This window comes from Glycine soja, chromosome 9 (assembly GCF_004193775.1).
Source record: "Glycine soja cultivar W05 chromosome 9, ASM419377v2, whole genome shotgun sequence".
In the NCBI taxonomy this organism is placed as follows: Eukaryota; Viridiplantae; Streptophyta; class Magnoliopsida; order Fabales; family Fabaceae; genus Glycine; species Glycine soja.
Genome location: NC_041010.1, coordinates 10,736,144 through 10,747,168, shown reverse-complemented (window position 1 = coordinate 10,747,168; position 11,025 = coordinate 10,736,144). Strand labels below are relative to the sequence as shown.

At 35.0% G+C, this 11,025-nt stretch overlaps 1 pseudogene; it reads left to right on the top strand.

The window, feature by feature from the left end:
- Positions 1-450: 450 nt before the first annotated feature.
- LOC114368161 lies at positions 451-3,470 on the top strand (annotated as a pseudogene).
- Positions 3,471-11,025: the final 7,555 nt, after the last annotated feature.

The window sequence follows — 11,025 nt, the reverse complement described above, 5'->3', positions numbered from 1 at the left end:
TTAAAAATGCCATTTTTTTCCAGAAAAGCTTTTTACCTCCATTTTCAAAAAGTTTTGCTTCTCGTTTTCTCTTTTTCGTGCAGCATTGCCTCTGGTTCGTGGGGGTAGCAACGTTGAGCGCAGCGGTGAAGGTGAAGTTTCCGGCGTCAAGCTTTGCGGTGGTCGGTGGCGGCAAACGAGGTACGCAGATGGTGTTTGTTCGTCGCGGACATACGGATGACTTCCGGATCAAGTTGATCCGTAAGCTTTTTACGGATCAACTTGATCCGGAAGGATGTTACGGATAAACTTGATCTGTATCTTACGGATCAAGTTTATCCGTAACATCCTTCTGGATCAAGTTGATCCATAAGTTCCGGATCAACTTGATCCGTAAGTGTATTATTTTTGGTATTTGCTGTTTTTGCATCTATTTTTGCATTTTTGCATCTATTTTTCCATTTATTTTCCTTTTTTCTTTTAAATTACTAATTTTTTTGTATGGCCATTTTTTGTTTGATTTGGTTAGATGGATGAAGATGAGTGGATGTATGAAATAATGTCTGAACGAGCGGATATGGATTATGAAAATGCAGAATCATGTGGCGCGAATGAACCACATGTTGATTGTTCGGATGCGTTCAAGACTTCTCAGGTTATAATGTTAATGTTTGTCACATATTTAATAAAATGAATACTGGTAGAAAACTTAAATTATGTGGATTTTGTAGATGTTTGAGTGCCGAGAGGATGTTTTGCGGTGGGCTCGATCCGTGGCTCATGAAAATAGATTTGTGGTAGTGATTTTAAGGTCGGACACAAACACAGGTAGTAGAGGAAGGAGTACGTTTGTGTTAATTGGTTGTGAAAGGAGTGGCGAGTATAAGTGTAGGAAAAAGAATTTATCAGAAGAGACACTGAGACTAGGAAATGTGGGTGTCCCTTCAAGCTTTATTGCAAGCCAGTGGTTGGAGGAGAAGGCTGGATGGTGAAGTTGATTTGTGGAGTGCATAATCATGAATTGGTCAAGTCATTAGTTGGACATCCATATGCAGAGCGATTGACTAAAGCTGAAAAAACACTTATTGCTGATATGATGAAGTCTATGGTGAAGCCAAGAAACATTCTGCTATCTCTGAAGGAACACAATGCCAATAGCTGTACGACTATTAAACAGATATACAATGCAAGAAGTGCATTCTGTTCTTCCATAAGAGGAAGCGATCTTGAAATGCAACATCTGATGAAGCTTCTTGAACGTGATCAATATATTTATTGACACAGAATAAAGGATGAAGACGTGGTTCATGATATCTTTTGGTGTCACCCTGATTCAGTGAAGTTAGTCAACGCATGCAATTTGGTGTTTTTGATAGACAGCACCTACAAAACAACCCGGTATAGACTCCCATTGCTCGATTTTGTTGGGGTGACACCGACTGGGATGACATTCTCTGCCGGTTTTGCATATGTGGAGGATGAACGCGTTAATAATTTGGTATGGTCTTTTCAACGCTTCCAAGGCCTTTTTTTAAAGCGTGATGCCCTCCCTGGAGTTATTGTCACTGACAGAGACCAAGCATTGATGAATGCAGTGAAAGATGTATTCCCTGAATGCACAAATTTGTTGTGCATCTTTCACATAAACAAGAATGTGAAGGCTAAATGTAAATCACTAATTGCGCAAAAAAATGCTTGGGATTATGTCATGGATTGCTGGGGATCTCTGACTGATTGTCCTTCAGAACAACAGTTTGATGAATGCCTGAAGAAGTTCAAAGTAGCTTGCGCACCTTGGCCAATATTTGTTGACTATGTCAAGGAAACATGGATAATACCACACAAGGAAAAATTTGTTTCCGCCTGGACTAATAAGGTGATGCACTTAGGAAACACAACAACAAACAGGTATGAAACTATTCAACTATTTCTATTAACGTTGAAAAATTTATGGAATTGTATTATTGTATATGTTTATTTTTATTTGTGTATTTGAAATGTAGGGTTGAATCTGCTCACTCGTCTTTAAAAAGACTGTTACAAAATAGCATTGGAGACTTATGCAGTGTGTGGGATGCCGTGAATAACATGATTACATTGCAGCACACACAGATTAAAGCATCATTTGAAACAAGTACACATGTCATTGGACATGTGTTCCAAAAAACCTTATACAGGAGGCTGCTTGGAATGGTTTCAAGGTATGCTTTAAATCAGATTGCTGCTGAATTACAGTGTGTTCACTATGCTAGCAAGAATCCCTCAAGTTGTGGTTGCGTGGTGAGAACCACGCTTGGTCTTCCTTGTGCTTGTGAGCTATCCAAATATGTTGGTGGTTGCATCCCACTTGATTCAATTCATATGTTCTGGAGGAGACTCAGTTTTTCAGACCAAGGGTTATCTGAGCCCGAGGTGGGCATCAAGGACGTAATGGAAACAATATACCAAAAATTCGAAGAACTTGACGTTTGTGGCAAGTTTACTCTAAGAAGTAAACTTTGGGAAATTGCACACCCTGATCAAAATTCGATGTGTCCTCCTCCAGCAATGGTTAACACAAAGGGGGCACCGAAGAAAACTACGAGTAGGAACCCAAGGTCAACAAAGCGCGATCCATCTTACTGGGAGTATGTAGATGCCTTTGAATCACAACAAAATAGCAATTCGCCGGTGAGACGTACTGCATCATCCTCTGAGCAACCGAATCGAAGAACGATGATGCCCATGTTGGACCAGTTTCAGCCATTTATGCACGACTTCATTGATAAGATTGTTGATGTCAAAGGTGATGGTAACTGTGGATATCGGTCGGTTACCGGTTTATTAGGTATGGGTCAAGACTCTTGGTCGGTGGTCCGCAACCATCTGCTTAAAGAACTTGCCAATTTCTCAGAAGACTATATCAAGCTCTTTGGTGGCACGGAGAGATTTGAGGAATTAAGGATGTCACTACTTGTAGATGGGTTAACCAAGGTATGTAATTTATGAATTTGATTTTTAAGACTTTAGTTTGAAATTAAGTTTGACGTGTATATTTGTTTTATTCAGGTGACAACGGATAAGTGGATGGATATAATGGACATGGGACATGTCATTGCATCAAGGTATAACGTAATCGTTGTATCCTTGTCTAAACAACAAAGCATGACATTCTTTCCCCTTAGAAGTCAACCGCTGACAAATTCTTCATTGCATCGTATAATTTGTTCGGTCATGTGTATGACAATCATTTTGTTGAGGTACATTGTAGATATGAAGTGTTTTTTTTATGATTATGCAATGAGTTTTGTAGGATTGAGTTAACATTGTTTTCGCATACACAACAGGTTTATTTAAAAGAACGTTGTCCCTTACCGCCTCTATCATTGTTATGGTCTAGCAATTGTCATCCGGAGGCGAAGTCGTGGCCAAATCCATATATTAGCAGAATGCAGCATTACAAGAGCTTCGTGATGTTCAAGAGAGACTATGTTGACATAAATTATGATTGAACATGTAATTTATAAATGCCTGATCGTTTTGAACATGTAATTTATTTGTTACGTCCACAACAAAATTATTGCTTAATTCTAAAAAAGTATATATGATATATCGTTGTCTGACTTGACTACACATTGTGGAAAACCGTGTATGATAAATTGTTGTCTGCAATAACATAAAGCACGTGAAAGGACCCTGCACAACATGACTACACATGCAGATCTGATGCAAGCTAAAGCATGTCATGTCATTCGTGTAGCTGACAACACATACAGAAAGCATGTGCAAGTGTATTTTCAATCTTTAAAAAATGCAACACTGATATTAAAACTCATCTATATATATGGCACAACCTAACCTTGTTAGAAAGCACAAGTTTCAGTATCAACCCAAGTCTTACAAAAAACTATGGCATTCTTGGGAGAGACAAGCAGTCAGACAGTTGTGAACTCCACATTAGGTTTTATTTTTCCAAATGGATCCATTGTTCACAACGACAGTGGTGTTTCCTTCCAAGCTTCCACTCCAGTTCCCATTCGAGTACCTAACGGGTGTGATTTTCAAACGTTAAAAACCAGAATACACAATACCCTTAAGCTAACCGACAAGCAATTTTTGGATGAAATTTACTACCGGCAGCCTTTCACGTATGCAGGTAATCAATTTCGGTTTCAATGTATGCAACTGAAAGATGATGCTGATGTTAACACAATGTTAATGTGTAATCATGAATTTTCGTTTGTTGGTCCGATTGAGTTATTATGTAGCATTGCTAGAACCCCAGATGGTATTTTTAACTTACTTGAAACTACTATGACCCCTACTCATGATGCCCTGCTATATTACAATGCGAGATGGAACATGTCACGCCAAAATGAGTTTGTTGGTTACTCGTTCACAGGAAAAAATCCCAAAAACTTTGACATTCCCACCGGATGTACCATGGATGAACTGAAGGATTTGATCAAACAAGTTTTTATGAACTAAACATAATAGTTAATTATATAAGAAACAACTATTTTATGTATAAAATTTAAATAGATAAGGGTACTAACAAGTAGTATAGTGTTATATGTTATGCCCTTTGGTAATATAGTTAGGTAAAACTTGTTTTGTTTTGTACTAATATATAAATGATTGTTGTTGTGAAACATTTTATCTTAGAAAATGTGTAACACCCTTCTTTCTATGAAAAACATCTCTGCTTATTCAAAATTGTGGATTAATTTAAACTCAAAATCGATTAAACATCCTTTAAAAAATCGTGAGCATTTTTGTTGTTATCTTGAAACATTCTTACTAAAATTCAACAAAAACGTATCATTCCATTGTAAAAAAGGTGTATAAGAAAAAAATGAAAAATTGAAAAAGAAAAAAATGAAAGTAAGGAGAGTGGTGTCTTAATCACTAAGACCAAGAGTCGGTTATCTCGGGAGGCTAAAAAGGAGATACCATCAGTCCCGGTGAAAAAAGTCTCATATCTCTTGGTGCCATCAAAGAAAGAGAAAGAATGATACTTTGCTCGTTTTCTTGACATCTTCAAGAAGCTAGAGATCACAATTCCCTTTGGAGAGGCCCTACAGCAGATGCCTTTATATACCAAATTCCTGAAGGACCTTCTCCCAAAAGAAAGGGAAATACATCAATGATGAGAGCATCGTGGTGGAAGGAAATTGTAGTACTGTGATTCAGAGGATTCTACCACAGAAATTCAAAGACCCAAGAAGTGTAACCATCCCATGCTCTATTGGGGATGTGTTGGTGGGTAAAGGTCTCATTGATTTAGGGGCAAGTATCAATTTGATGTCTCTCTCTATGTGCCAGAGAATTGGGAACCTAAAGATTGCTCCTACTAGAATGACTCTTCAACTAGCGGACCACTCTATTACCAAACCATATGGTGTAGTTGAAGATGTCCTGGTTAAGGTTCGCCAATTCACTTTTCTGGTGGACTTTGTGATAATGGACATAGAAGAGGATTCTAATATCCCCTTGATATTTGGCAGACCATTCATGCTTACCGCAAAATGTGTTGTGAACATGGGGAACATCAACTTGGAGATGAGTGTGGAGAACCAGAAAGTCAACTTCAACTTGTTCGAGGTGAAAAAGCATCCTAGTGATAGCAAGACTTGCTTCAAGGTGGAGGCAATTGAGCAAGAAAATGAAGCCAAGTCAGTCGTGAATCCAACAAACCCTTCCATTGTCTGCCCGAGGCCAAAGCTGGTCAAGGCCCGAGCCACTCCAGACACTCCACCAGCTCCACCTTCGGTGAACAAGTTTTAGTTGTAAATAAGTGTGTGGTTAACACTTGATGTGACATTACTTGTGTTGTGAGCTGTAAATTATACAATAACCCGATTAGTGTTATCTTGACAAAAGTGTTGATGCGCAGCGTTAAAGAAAAAGTGTAGATTTCCTATTTAGGAACCAGTGTTAAAGAGAAAGTGTAGATTTCCTATTTAGGAACCAGTGTTAAATTGTAACGCAATGTGTTAAATGTGTTTAAAACATGAGTGTGAGGTTGTGGGTATTGTATAATTCATGAGCAGTGTCTGCATGCAAAAACTTATTTTAAGGGTTGGACCTGAATCAGGAGGGAGAGGCCCTGACGGACTCTTCGAAGTGCAGGCCTTGGGGGTAAATACACTCGGTTTGAGTGCTCCTTTAAGCTTGTGTCGATCCCACATGGCCTTGACGGACTCTTCGAAGTGCAGGCCTTGGGGGTAAATACACCCGGAGTACAACGTGACCCTGACTGGTCTCTCTATGATTTTACTTAGTGAGAGTAACCTGACATACCCATGTTGTGGTATGTCTTGTTATGTACTCCTAAGCGCCTCAGGGTGGTTTTTCACTGACATGGTATCATATTGCATATAAGCTTGAGTCTTAGCATAATTGTTGCATATGCTTGTTAATTGTTTATTATGAAATTGATGTGTTATTATGTCTTGATCAGAGTGTGTGATTCATGTGTAATGTGATTGGTGATTGAAAAGTGAATTTTAAATGACAAAGTGGTGGAATTACGTGAGTTATGTTTAAGTAAGTTGTATCTCATTTATATGATATGTATATCTAGTTGTCTTGTTTCTCTATTAGTTAGGAATGTGATAACTCACTCCCTGTGTGTTGTTTGTGTTTGGATCATGTGATGATCTTGAACTTTGTATTCGGGGGAGCAGATTATGGAAGCAACGCCTTCCAAGGTTATTTTGATGATGCCAAAGAATCAAGAGTTAAGCAAATTCCAAAGATTCAAGAATCTAGTTTCAAGAATCAAGATTCAAGATTCAAGAATCAAGTTTCAAGAATCAAGATTCAAGAATAAATGAAGATCAAGATTCAAGACTCAAGATTCAAGAATCAAGAGAAGACTCAATCAAGATAAGTACTAAAAAAGTTTTCCAAAACATTGAGTAGCACAAGAAGTTTTCACAAAATCATTACCAAAGAGTTTTACTCTCTGGTAATTGATTACCAGAAGGTAGTAATCGATTGCCAGTGTTTTAAAACGTTAGATTTCAAATTTCAAGAGTCACAACTTGTGTTTAAACAGTTTTAAATCATTTTAAACTTGTGTAATCAATTACACAATACTTGTAATCGATTACCAGAGTTCTAAACATTTTGATTTTCAAAATTTAAACATGAAGAGTCACATTTGTTGATGTGTAATCGATTACACCTTAATGGTAATCGAATACCGGTGACTAATTTCGAAAAATAAATTTCCAAAAGTCACATTTCTTCAAGTGACTTGTTTCTGAAGATTTTTTCAAAAGTCACAACTTTTTAAGTTACTAGTTTTCAAAAGAGTCACAATTTTTTAAAAGGTGACTAGTTTTAAAGAAATTGCCAAGAGTCACAAACTTTAACTTGAGTCATCAAGAGATTATAAATATGTGACCATGACATGAATTTTAGAACAATCTTTCAACAATCTTTTTTCAATCAATCTTTCAACAAGTTTCATAACAAGCTCTTTACATATCTTTCTGATTCATTTCTCTTCATCTTTCTAAAAGTTTTTGTTCAATCCTTTCTCTTTCAAGAAAAGTTCTTTGATCAAAAACTTGTGCTATTCTTTTTCATTCTCTTCTCCCTTTGCCAAAAGAATAGAAGGACTAACTGCCTGAATTCTTTTGTGTCTCTCTTCTCTTTTTCCAAGAGAATTCAAAGGACTAACCACCTGAGAATTCTTTTGATTCTTCCCTTCCCCTTAAACAAAAGATTTCAAAGGACTAATCGCCAGAGATATCTTTTGTTTCCCCTTACAAAGATTCAAAGGACTAACCGCCTGAGAATTCTTTGTCCCAGCACATTGGAGGGTACATCCTTTGTGGTACAAGTAGAGGGTACATCTACTTGGGGATTGTTATACTGAGAACAAGAGAGGGTACATCTCTTGTGGATAAGTTCAAGTGGAGGGTACATCCACTTGGTTATTCAAATAGAACAAGGGAGGGTACATCCCTTGTGGATCTTTGGCTTGTAAAGGATTTTACAAGGTTGAAAGAAATCTCAAGAACCGCAGGTTGCTTGGGGACTGGATGTAGGCACGGTTTGTGGCCGAACCAGTATAAATCTTATAATATTTTACCCTTTTGAAAGGCTTTTATTTAAATGTGTTTTAAAAAAACTTTTAATTAATTATGATTTGTTTTTTCCTTTTATTAGTACATATAAGTATGGGGTAGAGGGTGTCACAAGAAACACATGTAAAAATACACAATTAAGAATAAGACATAATAAAAATCCGTTGTTTTTTCTTCCCTCAATTTGTATCAATGTCAGTTTTCAATGTTCAAATCAAGCATCAGGGTAAACTTACAAATCAGGAAATAGATTTATTTAAGAGATAAGATTGATTGCTCAAATTCATTCACTACTTAGAAATCCTTTTTTCTAAATTTAAATGTATATTTGCACAACAAAACAAAAATAGGTAAGATAATTAATAGGATGCAGATTTAGATTAAAAAAACTTACTGAGAGAGGAGGCAAAAAGAAACAAAATAAGTTATTTTTTGTTAGATAAATGAGATGGAGGTTCAGATAAAAAATATCGAGAAGATGAAGCAAAAGACGATGAAATGAGGTTCAAATAAAGAAAATGAGGGCAAAAGATAATAAAATTCAATGAGATAGAGCTTTAGTTAAAGAAAAATTGCAAAGAGGAGAGAGAAAAAATTATGAAATTTAATGTGTAGGGCAATAAAACCAAAACAACAATTTAAACCAACAAAATCAATGAAATAAGAGTGAGAAACTTTACACCCAACCCTGACATAGCAACATGAAAATACAAATGATAATGTGAAATTTAGAAACCTCTAAAGCTTTGAGTGAATGTGCAATCTTGCCAACAATGACATAAGTAGTGTTGTTAATGGTAGTGCTGAATTTATAGATTAATCTCTACCAAATGTAAATGTCAATTGTTTTAAATTCAAATAAATATTTTGTTATTAAAGTAAAAAATTATTAATTAATATTGTTCATGAAATATATTTTAACATATGTTAGGTAATTATTAATTACTTTAAATTATATATTAGTTATTTTAAACTATTTTAATCCTTTGTTAATGATAAATCTGATGAAATTAAACCAACGGTTATTCTTAATTGCAACTTCTGGTCAATGGTTAGTTCAAGTGAACTTTACATAGAAGTTTAATCAACGCCTATGTTAATTGCAACTTTTGATCAACAGGTAAATATGGTTAAATCACATCAACGATTGTTATCAAATTAGAATTTTGATCCAACGAATAACCAAAGTTTAAGCTTCCTTTACATGTAGTATATAGATTAAAAGTAAATGAAATTACTGATTATGTTAGAAGTAGGAAAATTAAAAAAGTAAGTGATATAGTAAAACAAAGTAACCAAAATCTCATTAAAAAAATTACAATTCTTGGAATATTGTGTAGTAAAATTCCTATAATATTTTCATATGATGTAAAACATATATTATCAAGAAAAAGGATAAGGATAAAGGCAAATATTCAAAGTTATTTTGAATTATTTAAATTTATCATTGTTAAAGATTATGATTTGGGAAAAACAGAGTCAAGCGCAGTCAACAAAGGATATTCATTAATCATGGGTCAAAAAAACTCAGGATGCTTAGGGAGGTGGTTTCAGAAATAGATTTAGTGGAAAATGAGCTCATTTTTTAGGCCATTTTTCTTTCGATATTTGATTTCATTTTGTTATTTTGAGTTCATTTATCTTTAGTCTCAGATTTTTATAATTTTTGTTACAATTCACTTCGAATCAAGTGCTTTGTAGAGTAACTTGGGAACTCGTTTCTGTTGAAAGGCAAATTTCCCCTTTTAGCACACAAATCGATTGATCACAGATTCAAAATTTGAAATCATGTAGGAGCAAAAGTTAGTCGAAACGCATTCAGCTAGCCTTGTTATTTCACGCAACAACACAAGTATGTTAATTTTATATAGAATTTGTTGTTGGATAAAATAAATATCTTACTTGTTGACAACACTTTTGCAAGTAGATATCATTTTTTGAACCTTACTACAAATAGTCGTTATTTTTTAACATATGAGGGGAAAATATCAATAGTATTAAAAATTGTAAGAAGGTAAATTTTGTGAATCACATTCTATGATTCATGGTACTTATAATGGTCATCATTGTAAAGGCAAATATAACAAGAAGAATGGTTGAATTGTGATTTTAGAAATTTTAAAAGTCTTTTTTGCAAGCAAATAAAGTTATCGTCTGGAAAAAAAAAACTTTGTAAGACAAAAAACAAATTTTCTAAAAACACATTTAGACGATTAAAATAGATGTTCTAAACATAAGAGATTTTTGTTAATAAAATCAAATTCAAACCCTAGGTTAGATATAAAAACTGAAAAGAGATAAGCACAAATAAGACAGGGGAAATTATATTGGTTCGTTTCAACCCCGAGATTACATCTAATTCTGGGAAATTCACCAAGTTCCACTAACTTATCACAAATTATTACAAGTATTATGCACTGCCACTTCTAGCTCTACAAATAAAGCTCTATCCAAGCTTGATACAACTCATTATTCTTTGTCTTACCAAGCCACTAATGGCTCTATACAAATCAGAAAAAATTTGTTTTTTTTTTTGCACAATGACTAATTCTATGATCATCTTACCGAAGGATATACAATCAACATGTAGTCTTTTCTCTCAATATGCTCAAAGTGTTTTGAGAGCTTTTCTATACTTTACAAGAATGTACAAGTTTTTTTTATAGAAAGTTGAATAAATGCGCATAAGGTTCATATTCTTGTTCTTCAAAGCTTGTGGTATTTATAGGCTTTCATCTTCAAGTGTTTGTTGTCTTGCAATGAGTGAATTTCTCCACTTGAACTTTGTCTTATGATTATGATTGTTGGAGCATTTAATGCTTGCATTAAATGCATGGTCTTTCCTCATATAGAAAGACTACTTTGATTTGACTTTCATGAGGATACTCTAGCAAAAAGTCACTTCCTATTGATCAGAGTAGGTTTGCATAGTAGAACGCGCCTTTCAATGGATTGACAACTTTTA